The 18,438-nt window shown below is 40.5% G+C and overlaps 1 protein-coding gene across 1 annotated transcript in view; it reads left to right on the top strand.

Moving 5' to 3' along the window:
* The first annotated feature begins 13,594 nt into the window (after positions 1-13,594).
* The window catches only part of LOC137250936 (uncharacterized), a 140,784-nt gene continuing 135,940 nt past the window's right edge, over positions 13,595-18,438 (top strand). The window contains exon 1 of the mRNA XM_067784688.1: positions 13,595-13,605. The gene's annotated coding sequence lies outside the window, so the exon portion shown is untranslated. The remainder of the gene's footprint in view (positions 13,606-18,438) is intronic.

Genomic DNA, 18,438 nt, shown 5'->3' on the forward strand with positions numbered 1-18,438 from the left:
GATGCCGACTCCGACCGGCAGCTGCAAGGCAGATGAATTTTCACTGAGCAGCTTTTCATGGCAGAAATGTACTCAGAGTGGTTGCCATACCGCTGCCGAGGGGCAACCCCGATTAGAAAAACTTGTTTCTAATTGAAAAGAATTGCTTATTCAACCAAAACCTTACCCAAGAACAGTGCTCGTAGCGCTGGACTTATCAAAACACACAGACTTGCAAGAGCCCACCCCCTACCACCTAGTCTAAAAAGGTGGACCACAAGTTATCTGTGTTGCCGACAAGCATCGGTCTAGTTCAGGAACCTAACATCAAACCCAAAAGGAATTTAACAGCGACTGCCGCAAGGTGGTGCTTTATCACCACTTTTGTTCAGTTTGTACATTTAGAAGCTCGCTTTCTTGTCGAAAGGAGTTACCAAGGACTGCACAATAATGGCAACAAGTTCCTTCAATTAAGGAGCTGTTCTAAAATGGCAACTATCACCTTACCCTTTACAGTATTTTCGCATCGTGAAGCTTGGTATCATCAGGTCTTCCACGACCATATTCACAACGTTGACGACACAAGTGTCGGAAGTTTTTTGAAATGTTATCGATGCTGATGGTCATTTGATGGATATAGATCCGATTCGTTCTGGGAACAAGCGCTATTAAGGTACTAGCCCAACCACGTCGGGAGCGATTTAATAAGACCACACTGACCATATGGCAAGAATCATCTTTTCAATTGCAGCGTGGAGCCAAGGCCTTTAACACCCATGTCTCTTTTGTCCAACCTTTTTGAAACTGCGAGTTTGCTAGTGATCAATTAGGTATTTCAGATTTATCGAAGACATCGCTAATATCTTTTTTTATATAATATATACGATCTTCTGAAAATTGTTGCAATTCAACATGATTACTTGTTTTTTTAATTATATTTGTATATTTAAATTAAAATTAAATTCTTCCCGCGCGAGACTGAGCTCGGGTCCTCAGATTTCTAGTCCCGCAGGCTATTACTGACGAAGTATGTATGTGGCTTAACTTTAGTTATTTTCATTTCATTTTATTTGCCCGATGCAAAAGAGCTGAGCCATTCTGGTTCCATGCGTTAATAAAGCAATTATTGTGCAATACGTACACCTAAATCTCGTTAAATTATACTAATGTTCTAAAAGAACAGACACTAAATCCAATATCATTGAAATTAATAAGCAAACCAATTAAGAATTCGAATAAAACTTAAGATATGTCATGGAATTCTCGAAATATTTTAGAAGCTTCTGCACCAAAGCAGAAAGTTTATTGACATGCTTGTTGGGTGTAGAATATTTGCTGTGTTTCATAACCATTCGCTTTAATTCACCATACATACACTTAACAAAAACGTTGCATACATTTAGGCGCAATAGTAATTTTTAACAACCAGAGTGACCGAGCTTCGGAATATATATCTTTTTGAAGTTTTTATTTAGTATATTATTTTCACTTTAGTGTTTACTTGAATTTGCCGCTCTCACGATCTGCATCCATTTTGAATTTTTGAGTTTTATTTAGCAGTAACGGCCGCTGTGATATGCTTGTGCTTGTGCTAAACCATGTGTAGCCTAGCGAAGCTCTTCAAGTCATTCTTGACATCCTGTCATTGTATCTAGCTGGTTATCGAGCGCCGGCAACGTCAGCCCTGCGTTTAAGGGAGCTGTCCTGTTGGGACAGCAAGACTACAGGATACTCAAGTATACGAAACAAATACAGTTTTCTTCCTCCCAACGCAGATCGCTGTGCGACCACAATAGGTGCGGAACACAACTTTAAGATAAACATTCCCAGTAGGGATGACTGCACGGACTAGGATAGGTTCCTTGCTGTAGACGGCAATATTTCCATATACACGGATGGCTCTAAGCTGAACGGTAGAGTTAGAGGTGGAGTATACTCAAGGCACCTTGACCTCTAACCCTCCTTCAGACAACCCGACCACTGCAGCGTATTTCAGACAGAAGTTTCAGCCATCATGCAAGCCGCAGTTAGGATACGGACACACAATGTTGGCAAAGAAATTTTGGTTTTCATCGACAGCCAGGCTGCCATAAAACCGATTGCCTCCTACTCGTTCAATTCTGAATTAACACTAAACTGTCGCCAATCTCTTAAAGAGACCGTTTACATCTCACATGGGTCCCTGGACAAGGGAGCATCGAGGGAAACTGCATTGCAGATGAACTCGCTAGGCAAGGTACAACCTGGCAGATTTTTCCCGGCCAAGAACGCTTAGGTATGCCCCTGGCCACATGTTTTAAGAAGACATGCACCGTCAAGCAGACGAAAGATGGCTACAAACACCGGGGTGTCGGACATCGAAAGAAACCTGGCCAAAGCGGGATCCTAAAAGATCGTGTCGCATGTAAAACCTAACTAGGGATACAATTTCCACACTTATGGGCACAATAACTGGGAATTGCCTTCTAGTTGGGCATGCAGAAAGGTTAGGAGTGCATTACCGTCGATGCTGCAGGAGTTCTAAAGGCCCATCTCATCTTAAACTGCCCCGTACTAAATGGCCGACGGCAGCGCTTTCTGGGTGCTCTATTTCTAGATAATCTGAGCTAGGTTGCGGAGCATGATGTCAAGGATTTAGTAGCTTACATCAAGTCCTCAAAATGGTTCGAAGAGGAAAGGTAATAGTGTATGTTTGTGGTAGTAGGTTGTACCCTATCAGCCCTGGGATTAAAGTTCAAAGGTCTTAAAATTTTCCACATTGTAGCAATGGAGTATTGATCATTTACTATGTGTATATCACTCAAAATAGGTTTGAAATGTCCTTAAATTAAATTGTATAAAAACAGCACACGAACTTAGATACACGGCAGAAGGATAGAAAATATAACGGAATCGTGCTACAAATGAGCGAACGAGAATCGCTTTGAACACGAAAGCGTAAAAGGTAATCAGACTGTAAACTATATGCTAGCAAAATTACCTTTGTTCTGCCATAATTCATAGATTGAACAAGATTATATGTGGGTTGATAAAAATCTATTGCAATTACAGTCTGCTCAATAAAGCAAATTTTGGGGCAACATTCTGCGTTTTTACCTCAGTGAAAAAGAAAGAAATAAATAAAAATCGTAGCTGCATGGCTCAAAAGGACAAAAATTTAAAACAAAAAAGAGACTAGCGAAACAAACGGGGCTGGAAACGACTATTTTTGGTCCAAATGGACCAACATGGCAACCGTGGATGGCGATGCATATGTAAATGAAAATTTTGTTGTGGCCTTTTAGGCTGAAATATCTCTTACGTATTTGCTTTTGCAAAAAATATAAATTCTTGTTAAATGCCTATGTGCCTTATGGTGATTACTTTTCTACACGAAAATGTCTCCACTTTCAGGGGCAAACATTTTTAAGATTCTTACTGCGCCCTGTGAAATTGTAGCCACCTAAAATCTTCAGTGCCACCCTGCATGACTTGAAAAGAACAAAAATTGTAACCCTGTCACGTAATCAGCTGTTTCTTCGCGCCAAATAAACAAAAACTTACGCAAATTATATTTATTCAAATAAAAATAATTTTAGTATACTGTTTATAGTATACTGTGTTTATTTGCCAATGTGATTCATCAGCTGATTGACAGGGCTGTTCTCTGTACCGTCAATGGTAGCGAGGGCAAGTAGTATTGCATTTCTGGCTATTTTTAAGGGTAGGTTGTTGAGAAAAGATAATGATGCCCTCTACTGAGGCTACACTGATTTTACAACAGAACACAACTGTTTGAAGAGCTGGCGTTTTTCGTGTAGAAAAGAAATCACCATTACATAAAAAGAGTTTCAATTTTATATTTCTCAATGAAAAATTAAATAAAAAAACTTGTTTTTAAATTTTTAAAGTTTGCCTTGGGCATAGGAATAAAAAAACTTGTAGGTAAGCTCAGCCTGAAATCTTTTCGGAGATTATCGCATTGCATTTGATTTTCATAAAAATCGACCAAAAAAAAGGACCAAATTTTACAATAAAGGACCAGCAGACCAAATAAAGATGGAAGGAGCGTTTTTGGTCCAAATGGAGCTATATGGCAACCGTGGATGGCGACGAAAATGTAAAACTAAAAGTCTGTAGTAGTCTTTTAGGCTGAAATATTACTTTATGAGCAGTTGTTGTGAGCGACCCTTTCTAGGGTTTGCCAGCGCAATATATAGCTTCTCCAACCCAATTGTTAAGCTCACTTACCCATGACGAATCTTAGTTCTTTAACAGCCGAGGCTGTGGCAACCCTAAGTTCCTGATGGATCTATGGGGCTAGAGGGCGATATGGCCTAAAAGGTTTCATGAGATTATACCAAATCGTTCCCGAGATGGTCGGGCTAGTCCTTTAATGGTTCTTGTTACCGGAACATATCGCATCTGTATCCGACAAAGGACCATCAACATTGATAACACCCTCCAACGCCTTCGGGCAGTGTCCTTATCGCTACAACAGCAACAACACTGCTTGCAAGATAAATACGAAGGAGGTACAAGTGCTCCCATGTGCCACTTAAAGTAAATAAAGACTTCATTATTTTTTATGCTCATTAATATTTCCCATATTGGTTTGACCCAGTTTGACTTACTCACTTACGATTTATTAAGAACACAACAACACGTACGTCAAAATTCACACTAAATTACGACTAAATTGTCCATTATCGGCGCTGTAGCGTCAACTAACAAGCAATGATAAAAATCAAGTGCCCGCCTGACCCCTGCCTCTTCACATTAAATTTAACAAGTAACCTTGCCAATGAAGGTGGGTCGTATGTACAGCTGGACGGAAAGGATGTGGTGATTTCGTTAACGATCAGTTGCAGTTTGCTATCGCTACGATGGTGGCGATAAGCCAACAACAGCAACACCCAAAATATTTATTTGTTCTAAAGTTTTTTTTTTTACCTCAATCAATATATGCCACACCATTTTTCGCTTTTGATTTATATCGAAGTAACAGGCGAAAAAATTTACACGCTTATTTTCGGCGAACTTGCTGCAGTGGGCGTGACAGCACCCAAACGACTTTCGCGTTAAATAAACAAAGGGCGAAAGTTAAAAAATTTTCATATAAGTACTTATTATGGTTTAAATTGTTTGTTTGTTTGTCTGTTTAAGTGCATGGCGCAATCTTACATTTTTAATGAACTGTTAAAAACAATAACAATAAAAAGCCAAAAAAGGTAAATATGAAGTTAATATAAATGAACGTTGCAGAAACATTCGATCGTTCATCACCAACTACTACTCATTTGCAACATCTTCGAACACAATAACAAACATATATGTATTAATATACATACACACATACATATGTACATATAACACCTAATCAAGAAGATGCAAAATTTAACGCCACAAGTGGCGAAGGCAACACTTCCTTTATTTCGACCTGGTTAACAGGTAGCAGCAGCCAGAAACAAATAAGCAACAGCAGCAACAACAAGGGCTTCTTATAGTTTTAGTATTTGCAAAATAAGAAAGTAGAAATTAATATAACCAGTAGTGAGTTTTATAGTAACAAGCTTTTCTAAAACAGGAGCCATGATGGCGCAATGCCGAAACCCGTTTGTCCACAAACCAAATTTGACAATATACATCAATTCGGAAGCTATCTTGGAGCCACAATAAGAACCAAGGGTTGGCGCCAGGATGTAGAAATGGCGGCACATATTTTAGACGCATATTTCGATAGTGCCAAGTTAACGGAGTTAGTCGAGTCTGCTGTTTAATGTGACGATACAGAAATAAGTAGATCCTACAGACTGCCAGATTACTGTAGTGTGTTTCAGGTAAAAATTGTAGCCTTGCAGAAAGCAGTAGGGATTCTTGATTAAAATTGCTTAAACTGCAGTTGCGTCAATTTATATTGATACGCAGGCGGCGATTAAGGTAATAATCGGTAATAATCTCACACATTACTTCATCAAAAATTGTCCAAGAATGCAAAGAAGCATTGAAGAGACTTCGCTTAGGCCGGACCATACATCTATACTTGAATACCGGTCATAACGGTGTTGAAAGTAAAGAAAAGGCCACTGAGTTGGCAAAGAAGGCTACAGCACTCGATGAAAAGCCGCTAGACATCTCACAACGTTTAGGAGAAATGAAAAGGAAACATGAGTTGCATATGATCCATCAAAAATGAGCGATAACTTAAAATGACTGACAGCATCTGCCAAATGTTTTCAGCGAGCAAGACAAGAACTCCACCCATCAAACCTTGACGTAGGGGAATATCTTGCAAACAGCATTGTACATTGTACATTAGTCCCATATAATAAGTTTGCATTTTTGTGAAAGGACGCCAGTTCACTGCTTTTGTTTATGCTCTAAGTTGGAGATTCTTGATTTGCAAAAATCAAAGGGAGTTTAAAAACGTAATCAGCCCCCTTTGTTGAGTTGCGGTTATGCCTAATGAAGCAACAACTAATGCAATATTCTATATTTTGCCTGTTCTATTCAAAAGTGTACGATCTGGCCCAGAAATACTACCTTGAGTTATTCCTAAAGACCCTTAATAGGTGCTTTGATTTACTTCCAAACTACTAACTCAAAAATTTTCTAAGACCTCTCAGCCCTGCACTCCACATGTCACGAACGCGCATATAAAAAAGAAAAAAATCTAAGGCTACCTCTGCTAAATTTCTGTACATATCTCCAAAATCCAGATAATGAAATATCATGTCCTTTTCCAATCACATGAAAATAAGTTTACCGAATTTCATCCAAATCTGCTAACCCATTTCCGGAAAAAACAGTAATCGATACATAAATGAATATATATAATAATTTTAGGTGCCAACCCCAGATGTCAACCCTTCTTAGAAATGCTCCTTTTGTAACACTGAGTAAAATATCTGCTGTTTGATTCACTTATTGACGGGTTATGTTATGTTAAACTAGTCGGTCAATAAAGACCTAGACTAGAGTGTGCCCATAGTGTAACCAGAATTTGTTTGACTACCAAAAATCCCAATAAGGTACTAGGGGTTGTGTTATAGAAGAAGAAGTTTTCTAGGACCCAGCTTAATTGCTACCTCGAGATCTTTGTAACTCTTCCGCCCCTAGTACCTGGAACTTTGACTCGTGAGCGCAGAGCACGAACACATAACGCGCTCAACCATTTATTCCTGCAGCTCGCACTTCGTACATCTGCTGTTAACGACGAGGCCTAACATATGTCGGACTAGAAGTAAGTGTCTATTCCCGTCTTCTTTCTTTAGAGATATGAAAACTACGTGAGTCCAACGTCATAGGATTTGTACATAAACTTGGAAGTTTTGCACAGAAAATGTTTGACTGTTTCTATCTCCTCTTCGTATTTGCAGCTCCTGCAGTAATCATTATAGGGAGCACCCAGCCGTTATGCGTCCTTCCCGATTGCGCCCTCTTGCAAGTTCGTCAGCCATCTCATTGCCCGGTATATTTGAGTGTCCAGGCACCCATACCAGACTGAGGGAAGTTTGCTTAGCGATCTCGTTAAGATATTTGCGGCACTTCTCTACTGTCCTGGACTTACATTTGACCGAACCAAGTGCCTTTAGTGCAGCCTGGCTGTCAGAGTAAATACGAATTTGGTTATAGCCGTGAACAGCCTTCCCCAGGTGATCAGCAGCCTCATTTATAGGAGCCACCTCCGCCTGAAAGACGCTGCAATGATCGGGTAGGCTAAATGATATATTCCACCCTAGTTGAGGTGCAAAGACACCGCTACTCACCTTATAATCCAGTTTGGAGCCGTCAGTATATATCTGCAGCCTATCGCTCAGGTCCGGCGGCTCCTTCAACCAATAATCCTTATCCGGGATAATAACCTCGTACTTCATATTAAAAAATACAGTCGGAGCGCAATAGTCCGACAAAGGCGAATCCAGATACTTAAGGATAGCTGCATGGCCATCCACATTGTCTCTCCACCCGGATAACTTTCGCAGCCTCAGAGCAGAAAAGGCCGCACATTGCTTATGCATTAAATCTATTGGCAACACATTCAAGATAGTGTCCAGCGCCTCCGCAGGGGTGGTGCGCAGGGCACCCCACGCTGATTAAAGCACTTCTTTGTAACTTCTGGAATACCCGTAGGTTTGATTTAGTATCTAAGCTCATCCACCAGACCACTGCACCGTATAAAAGAATTGGTCTAATCTCAGCGGTGTAGAGCTACGGCGTAATATCCGGTGATAATCCCCATCTTCGCGCAACAGCTTCCCTATAGCTGTACAGTGCCACCGTTGCTTTTTTCACACGCTCCTGGGCGTTTTCGCTCCAGGATAGTTTCCTATCCAAAATTACTCCTAGGTATTTGGCAGAGTCCCTCAGCGTCAGGGTCATACCCGCTAGCACCGGCAGCTGCAACGCAGGTATCTTATATTTCCTGGTGAACAAACCAGTTTAGTTTTAGCTGAATTGACCGATAGACCTTTACTCCTGGTCCAGTTTTCCACCAGTCTCAGCTTTGTTTGCATTATATCACATAGTGTCTGCGGCAACGTCCCGCTAACTAACAGCACAAGGTCATCTCCATATGCGATTACCTTGCTGCATCTGTCCTTCTCAAGAAGAACCAAGAGCTCATTAAGTGTGACAACCCATAGAAGTGTATAAAGTACCACCCCCTGCGGTGTGCCTCTCCGTATGTATTTGACCACCGTTGAACCAGCCAGGTCGGCATGAGCCTTTCATCGCAACAGTAACTGCTGAACAAGTTTCACTACCTCCGAATCAGCCCCAAGCCGATTAGTGCTTCAGTTATCGCAGAGGGCGTAACGTTTTTGAAAGCTCCCTCAACGTCGAGGAAAGCTATGAGTGTGAATTCCTTGAACGCCAAGGATTTCTCGATCTGAGAGACAACTGCATGCAAGGCCATCTCCGTGGATTTCCCTTTCATATACGCATGCTGGGATGTCGATAACTTTCCCTCCAAAGACTCCCTTAATGCGGAGTCCATAAACCTCTCGAGTGTGTTCAGCTGAAAGGATGTCAGATATATCGGTCTGAAGTATTTAGGGGTCGCGCGGCCAGTCCTTCCAGCTTTTGGTATAAATGTGACGCTTGAATCGTTCCAACTTCGGTGAATATAGTTAAGAGCACAAACTCCTTTGAAGATGTTACACAATCACAAAGAACTCAGTTCGATTATTGCTGGAATTGTACCGGGGCCAATCCATCCGGCCCTGGTGCTTTTTAGGGCTTGAACGACATTAAAGCCTATTTAATTTTACCCATGGTAATGAACTTCGCGGCTTATTAGTTTGAGTCTCCCTCCAGTTCATTATGATCCTTGCAGGCATCCCGTGACACATTTTGGAGCCCCAGAGAGCACCTTTATGAGCCTAGATCCCTCAGACACCGTCTCCATTTCGCTACGAAACTTCCGCCAGGAGGTCCTCTTCGATGACCTTAGCAGATTCTTATAATCCCCTAGGATCATCTTGTATGCATCCCATTTCTATGATCCCACAAATCTATGATCCAAAAAAGAGTGGTCAACAAGCACCGTCCAATTTTTTATCATAGATTCCCCGCTGCCCGTGATCAGGATGACGTCCAGAACCTCCTGTCTGCTCTTAGCGACAAACGTGGGCACCAAACCCCTATTACAAATCTTAATGTTATGATAAATAACAAAATCAAAGAGTGACTCCGCCCTCTCGTTCTTGTCTGCACTGCCCCAAGCCTCGTGGTGCGCATTGGCATCTCCCGCTAGTAGTAGTGGCCACTTTTGATCCCGAGCTATCTTACAGACTAGCCCCGTCGGAGCTGACTCCTCATGAGGAAAGTAAAAGGACGTCAGTGTAATATTCGAACCACCGACCGTCAACGTCATAGTTGTAGCATCCTCATCGCTAAACTGGGGGAGAAAAAGAAAATTTAGTTCAGATCTTACCAAGATGCAAGCTCTCGGTTTCCCATGTGTGGCACCACTCACCGACGTCAATCCTGCCGCTTTCAGCCCGCAAATCTTATGCCCAAAGGCTGCAATGCAGCAGAGGCTGCTTTACAATGGTGAAGGTTGATTTGTAGGACCTGCACTAGGCGGAGCACCGACCACCTCCACCACTGCCAAGTCGCCGTCTTCATCAGACACGTGTCCCAGTGTAACCACTAAGCCTGTCCAGCGTTAGCGAGGAGATCGAAGACGCGTCCCCGTTTGTTTGTGTTTGGTTCTGCGCCCTCCTCCTCCTCGCTCTCCGCTTTCTCTGGCTCTATTTCCAGCGCCGGATCATAGGCCGCCTTCAGGTCATTCGCGTAAACCTTAATCCTCACGGCTCCAGGAAAGGCAGTGACTCCTTGTTGAGCAACAGTATCGCCTGACGCGTCGCGTGACGCGTCGCCTTGGTGCTATGCTCCAGTTTCACGACTCTCCAACTAGAGCAAGGAAGCTCTGGGTTGAAGGTCCTTATGACCTCAAGGACTCCCTCTGGACCATCCGGCTTGGATGGAATCCAGACTCTGGCTCTCGGCCTAGATGGGATGTCCTTGAAGTAGACAGCCCTGAGCATCGCACCAGGGTAGAACTCACCCAACCTAGCCTTTTTGTACAAGTCGGCTGACCTCTGGTCGTCGCAGGCCACCAAATTGGCTTGCCCCTGATACCAACGCACCTCTTTGCAAGCAGGTGGAGGTCCAGGGTTCTCTCTTACCAAGGCAACTGAAAAACCGGCCATTTCGGTCCTTATCCAGTCCCATTTATCCTTGAACATCTACTCCTTTTCAGGATTAGATTCAATGACCCCCACAAGGATGCTAATTTTAGCAACCTTTGCAAAGGAGGGACCTTTGTCTGTAAACCTTTTAGCAGCATTCTGCACAACCTCCATCGAACGGTTGCACTTTCCGGGGGCCTGTTGCTTCACCGGAGCAGACCCCTTAAACTCAGGGACGATGGTTTTTTCCCACTAAATTTCAGCCCCTAACTCCTCAGCGTCCCCAGTCAACGCCATGGAGAGCAAGTTAGGGACGTTCGCCAACCTTTTAAGGATGCATATAGCCGCCTGCCTATGGCTACTGCGCAGTTGCGAGGGAAGTGGCCTATCCTTCCTTTGCGTGAACGCCGTTGGCATAGCCGGAGGCAAGCGGGCTCTCCCATGCTAGCAACTCCTCCGGTAGCAAACTGCCTACCGAGAGGGTTACTAGCAGAGGCAGCAGGTCCAGTCGCCGCCCCCAAAGCTCTCCTAGAGGAAGTTACGGGCGATGAACGGAGCTCCGGCGCCGTCTGAAGCCTTTGCGCACCACCCGCAATAGCCGTGCCGCGGCTTGTAGAGGGGCCATGCAACGCGCGAGCTATCAGATTGATGGGTGTTACCCCTTCCGGCTTTTAAGGAGTTCCGGCCTAGTTACAATTATTTTTATTTTTAAAAAGTTCCATTATTTGAACCCGCGATTAGCGGAGAACTGGGTCGTCTACCCCAGGCAGAGATCCGCTGTACCTGGGGTAAGGCCAAGATTACAACTGTGTGTGGCCTGGCTCCCAGAGGGCTCCGTCAGCGACTGGGCTATTTGAGGTGGCCCCAGCCAGGCTGACCATCGGCACGGCAACACATAACCACACCAGTCCGGCCCCCACCTTGAGACCACGTTCAAGAGCCACTTCCATATGCCAGAGATATTAAGGAGCTAAGGCACTAATGGCACTGATTCCTGAACTTAGCTAGCACTGCCCTAGAGGGGTTTCTGTTATGAATATTACCCTCTAGGAGGGTTCAGCCCAAGGATTTTCGCCAGCCATGTATTGAGGACTTAGTTTTAACTTAAACAGCTTTATTGAAAGCAATACTTGCATTAAGTAATAATAATGCCAAAAGCTAAAAGATAATTAGCTAGGTCCTTAATCACTACAAGCTCAGCCCGGTCCACTGACTACAGGGTATACAAAATATTAAAAAAATCCAAATCAGCATGATTGACCGCACAAACGTTTTTATTTAACTTTTTTCTTTCAATTCTCATAGTATGTCTGTCGTTTGAATTGTTGCTACTGCTACTGCTATTGCTGATTGTGTGGTCAGTGGTGGCTACTTAAAATTTATTGCAACCGATTTTGGCTTTGGGAAATTAACATCACTTTCTGTTATTGTTTTTGTTATTCCTGCTGAAATTGCCTACACATCATTACACATACAAAGTAAATATTGCAATGAGATGCACGTAGCACGTAGAGTGGCTAATTTGTGGTTCAAAAATTGGCCCTCATGATTTGCATGCGTGTCCGCCACTAAATAAACTTGTACAAAATTACATACAGATAGTTATATGTATACATGCATAAACAAACAAATCAACTTAATACTGCCGCCCTTTGCTTTGGCTATAGTAAATTATAGAAATTTTCGCTTTTGTGGCAGAAAAAGGATACGCCACATTGCATAGCTACATGGCTCACAGCGGCGTTAAGAGCGATGAGTTTATAGCAAAGAAATGGCACATTCTAATCTGATGTGAAACTAAACCCTGTCATTAGTGGTTTTTAACAATTTTATAGCAATTTTTTCTTTCAGTTTTTTGTTACCTTCTGTATTTACTTTTACGATTTATGCATCAGCGAATCTGGCTATTGACCCTTCCGTCAGTTTGACCATAGCAGCCCATTTGAATATATACATAAATCTAACTTTTCTACCGAGCGCGTACCAAATTAGCTGTTTGCCAAATTAACGCTCGAACGGATGTTGCGCGACTGTGTTATGTATGTAGATATATTGTTGGCCCATGACTCTTATTATCCCAACGTTAATCGGTATGCAGATTTTTAGGTTTTATTGCGGTTTTGGTTTTTGTTGAGACTTTACCTTAATCTAAGTTGATTGGATGCAGGCATTCTATTAAGTTTTCAACTGCCAACAATGACAGTGAAACACTAAGTGGTAAGTGTTAAAGGCTATGATGCTTCTGAATTTTAACAAAAGGCTTAAGCAACGAACTCGCAAAGCACTAAAGTACATTTTTATACCTTTCATGAAAATGAAATGGTATATTAACTTCGTCACGAAACTCAAAATTTAAAGTCCTTAAAGGAAAATATATAGACCCAACAATAAGTATATCGGAATGATCAGGATGAACAGCTGTCCGTCTGTCCGAAAATCTGTTTGTATGCAAAATAGTTCCTCAACTTTTAAAATATCTTGATAAAAGTTGGTAAGTGGGTATATTTAGAATTCCGATTAGACATTTGTCAGAACCGCCCGAATCGGACCACTATAGCACATATCTCCCATACAACCGCTTTTACAGAAAAGAAGGTTTTTGTCATATCTTTCTCAATTCACTAGATTTAAGCTTCAAATTTCACCATATGCTATCGTATCATATATTGTTGAAATAAGTAATTCGTAGTCATAGTTTTTACATGCAGACCACAAAAAGTGTGAAACTTTGCATCCTCACACAAAGTACCTACCTATTTTTTTATTTTATATTTATCTTAAAAATCGCTTCGGTATGTACATCTGTTCACTATATATTTAAAATCTTATACAGCCGATTATTTGGATGTTACGAATATAATAAGATTATTGTTCAGCCCCATTCATGAAAGATATGAAGTTACAGCTGAAGATTGTTTTCATTAAAATAACTGAAACGTGCGAAAGTATTTTCTGATTTGTTTTACTGCGCCTGTACATACGAATAATTCACTAAAGACATGAGTACTAACTACTCGTCAAATTCAATGTGTAAACATTCAAGTGTACGTCTAGAACTAAAACCCGCCCAAGTATTGAAGTTAAACGACAATAGAGGTAGTTTGACCAGAAAAAATAATTTTGTGCTATTTTAGAAGAGAGTCATCGGATTCTTATCGGTAAAAACATATACTGGCAACAACATGTTGTTTTATTATCGGCATAATACCGAATGCAACATTATCGTCGATTTTTCGCCACCTTTTTAATTTATTTTGATTTTTTATTGATACCTGCTTGATAGCAAATCGATAACACTCCGACAAAAAGTGTATAACTCTTCGATAACAAATCGATAGTTTTTTGATAGCAATTCAATAAATTTTAGATATCAAATCCATATTTCTTCTATAAAAATATCTATAATCAATAACACGATGATAACAAAACGATAACTTTATAATAAAAAATTGATACTTTTTTGATAACATATCGGCAAACTTTTAATAAATAATCGATATTTTTTCGATTACTTTTCGAAAACTAGTCGATAAGTTTTGGATTACATACGGATAAATAAACGATTACTTTTCGACAGTAAATCGATAAATTTTCCATTATAAACCAATATATCGTAAATAAAAAATCATAAAAAGCGACCCTGAAAAGTGGAAAAAGGTGAAGTTGGACCGCCATTAAACACTGAGAAACCAGCTAAAGAAGGAGACTTATATCGTCCAATATATCTTCTGCCACCAATAGCCAAGACACTTGAAGGCGTTCTGCTATTTCTTTTCACTGCAAACCTGTTACTTGCCAACCACCAACATAGCTTCTAAAAATTACATAGCACCGCAACTGCATTTAGCGCCATCAACATAAAAATAAATTGAGGATTGAGACAAGAACCCCACCACAAAAAAATACTTGTAGCACTGGACTAAGCAAAGCCTTATAACTACATATAAAGGAATTAATCAACCGCTTGTGTACTACGCGTTTCCGATTTGGTCGCTTATTTTAAAAGAAACACATTGAAAGAAGCTGCAGGATGCACCGCGCTCACAATGATGTGCTATGTCTTGTCTTCTTATGTCGCCAGAATATCATCTACACAGTGAGACGGGAAAACTTCCCATACATACTCGGCCCAGGTCGCATGCTAACAGACACATGATTGTGAGGCCTTCCATGAATACAAGTACCCATGTCCGCGAGCACTATGAAAAAGTATGGCATACAAAAGGAAGTGTGGAATACCGTAAACTCGAAGAAGACTACACACCGTCACTCGGGCAATTCTTCGATCGGCATGCTGTAATAGGATAAACTCTTACTTAACCAGAATAAACCCCGTCATGAGCACTGTATGACATGTATGTACTCCTTTTTCACATGACAACCCTATAAGAAGTGCCCATTTCGGTCCTCCTCGGTTTAAATTTTGGTAAATGTCTCTAAAGAAGTAGCAAAAGCTTTTTCATATTAAGGATCTCACATGCTCAAAGATCAACACCCTTCTTTTGACACTTTTGTTTGATTGCTATCCGTGTCCACATAAGCTAGAACTACATCGTCTTTTAATTAACTATTTTTATTTACACTTTGCATCCGTACGCACCTTTCGGCATCGTTGTAAAGTAATTCAAAGTTGGAGTTTACTTTCTATAATTGTCTTGAGTCAAGAGCTTCTAGAGCTCAGCGAATTCCATTTCCCTTTTTAATTGAGTTTGAATCTATTTTCCTATTTTAAGCACTTTACTCTTAGTATAACCATTCCAGTATATTAACATATTTATGCTTGCGTTGAGCATAAAATATATTGCATACATAAGCTTTGTCACTTAGAAGAACCAAAAATAGAATAGACGGCTTCCTCAGAAGTCCAGAACAAAATGTTATTTTATTTAGCTCAAAGAAATCACTCTAGAAACACGCAAGCTTAAAAGTGTAGCTAACTACGGAATCGCCTGTTATAAATGTGAGGCATTACTACTGCAGCTGAATACATAGGTCCTTAATCATCTACAACTACCCACCAAAAAATGTACACATGTAATATGAGGCCTAAAATTTGTAAAGAGTGTCAGTTATATGAAGAGTTGTGTAGGATAGAGACTTCACCAGATAACTTGAGGTTACAAAGAGGACAACTCGCTTGGATTTAGCATAATGTCGTTATGGTATTCCTACGCTTATAAGGACGTTTTGGATTGGGTATAAAGAGCATTTTTCTGTCCTGAAGCTCTGTTGTATGGTTGATAGTCCTCCAGTTTATCCTACGACGTTGCCACTCCGTGGTTTAAGGCGACTGTCAACAAGTTTTCAGTGCTAACTATCTTGATGTCTGCATAGAGCTCGTACAGCTCACCATTATATCTTTTTCGGCACTCGCTAACGCCCCTGTAGTCAACTGCCAAAGTAGTCAGCAAACATTCTAATTCATTGACTATAACTTTGTGGAGTTATTCATACTAGTTAGTATTTCAATAATTTATTCGACTAGAATTTCGTCTGTCGGACTCGAAAATGCGCGAGGGCTATCTGTAGCCAATTCTCAAAGCATAATTCAATTGAAGATGCTAGATATCGTTCAAATCAACGGGCACATAAACACAAGCATGACGAGTCGCACCTCACCGTTACCTCAACGGAGGTTAAAGACACCAATTAAAAGGCCAAGCCTTCTATATAAATAGGCCCAGACGGAAAACCTATGCAGATGCCAAAACACCTTGGCCATGAGGGCATCAGCAGCCTAGCACTTGTTTTCTACTTGTCGTTAAAAGCCTTTGCCATTCCAGGATAAACCCACTACCAAAGACTGTAAACTCAGCCAATATCTATCGATATCATCCCTTTAGTCAGTAACGAAAATGTTATTCCCTCATTTATATGACACATTTAAACATCTTTTGTGTCCTCACCTCCTTCACATCACCTCATACAAGCCGCCTTCCTTGATGAACCCTAGCAGTTTGCCTCCTGGCTTGAGGGATTTAATGTGGGAATGTTTTGGCCATGGTGAGCCCATAAACTTAGCCTTACGTCTTGACATTGCGTCACATTCCGGGAGGATATGATCCGCCGTCTCCGCTGGTCGATCATAAAATTGGCATGTGTTATTCTATTATTTATTATTTTTTATATATATGTACGTATTATTATTAAAATATATTCAAAAGTATAATGTATTGATGTGATACATTTTAAAGTAAATGATTTTTAAACGGTTTTACTGACAGGCTGGCCGGGACGAATATTGTAATTGAAATTTAAGTAACTTCCCGATAAACTAAAAGCTTGAAACTTGGAATATAGTTCAGAACCCGATGAGAATGCGATAATAAGAAAAATTATCCGATAGGTGGCGCACGGATCGAAATATTTCAAAAATCGTATATGTGGTCCGATTTGGTTCATATTGGGAACACATAATACATACAGTCCGGAAGAAGTGGCATCAAAATATTTTCGATTTGGAGGAGGGACAAGTATACCTGGCGCAGAGTCGAGTAAAGTCTTTGTAAGGATTATGTATTGAGGACTTAGATTGTAACATATTATCAGGAAAGCGTCCTTGTAATAATGAACTAAATAGAATGAGAAATAATAGGCAATTAAATAAAGACTAAAAACTTGAAAATAAAATTTTTAAAAACAAGTAAGGATGGGACTTCATACCTTTCATGAATGGAGCTGAACAATAATCTTATCCCGTTCGTAATCTTCAAATAATCGGATGTATAAGATAAGAAATATATAGTGAACATATGTACATGCCTAAACGATTTTAAGGTAAATATAAAAAAATGGCAAAAACCCCCTTATCTGAACGATCGGTTGTATGGGAAATATATTATATATAGCTCCGATCGAAATGATTTTTACTTTATTCTATGATATATTAGAATATATATCACCAAGTTTCAAGTTTTTATATTGGAAACTAAGGGAGAAATGGCCAAAAATCTTTCTATCTGAACCATCGGTTGTATGGGATAGGTATTATATATAGCTCCGATCGAAGTAATTTTTTAAGGAAATCCTCTGTGATATATTAGAATAAATGCCACCAATTTTGACGTTTTTATATTGGAAATTAAGGGAGAAATGGCTAAAAATCTTTCTATCTTTCAGATGGGATATATACTGTATATAGCTCCGATCAAAGTGATTTTTTCAGGATATCTTCTATGATATATTAGAATATATATCACCGAGTTTCACGTTTATCCTTTCTAAATTGCGGCAGGAATGACCAAAATCGTCTTATGTGAACGATCGGTTGTATGGGAGATATATGTTTTCGTGGTCCGATCCTACCGGATCCGACAAATGTCTAATATAATACAAAAATACATCCTTGTGACAAATTTCATTGAGATATCTCAAAATTTGAGGGACTAGTTTGCGCTCAAAGAGACAGGCGGACGGACAGACGAACGGACAGACGGACATGACTATATCAACTCAGTTCATCGCCCTGATCAATTCGGTATACTTAATGATGAGTCTATCTTCTATACTTCTCAACGTTACAAACATCGGCCCAAAGTTAATATACCATTTCATGTTCATGAAAGGTATGCAAAATTTTTAAGTTTAACGGTTTTATTGAAAACAATACTTACATAAAGTAATAATAATACTAAAATCTAGAAAATAATTAGGTAGGTCCTAGGTACTAGTCATCATCAATCAAGGGCGTTGATCAGGCAATTAACTAAAAGCATTGGCGGCCACCGTGGTGTGATGGTATCGTGCTCCGCCTACCACACCTTATGCCCTGGGTTCACACCCC

The sequence above is a fragment of the Eurosta solidaginis genome, chromosome 4, assembly GCF_040869045.1.
Source record: "Eurosta solidaginis isolate ZX-2024a chromosome 4, ASM4086904v1, whole genome shotgun sequence".
In the NCBI taxonomy this organism is placed as follows: domain Eukaryota; kingdom Metazoa; phylum Arthropoda; class Insecta; order Diptera; family Tephritidae; genus Eurosta; species Eurosta solidaginis.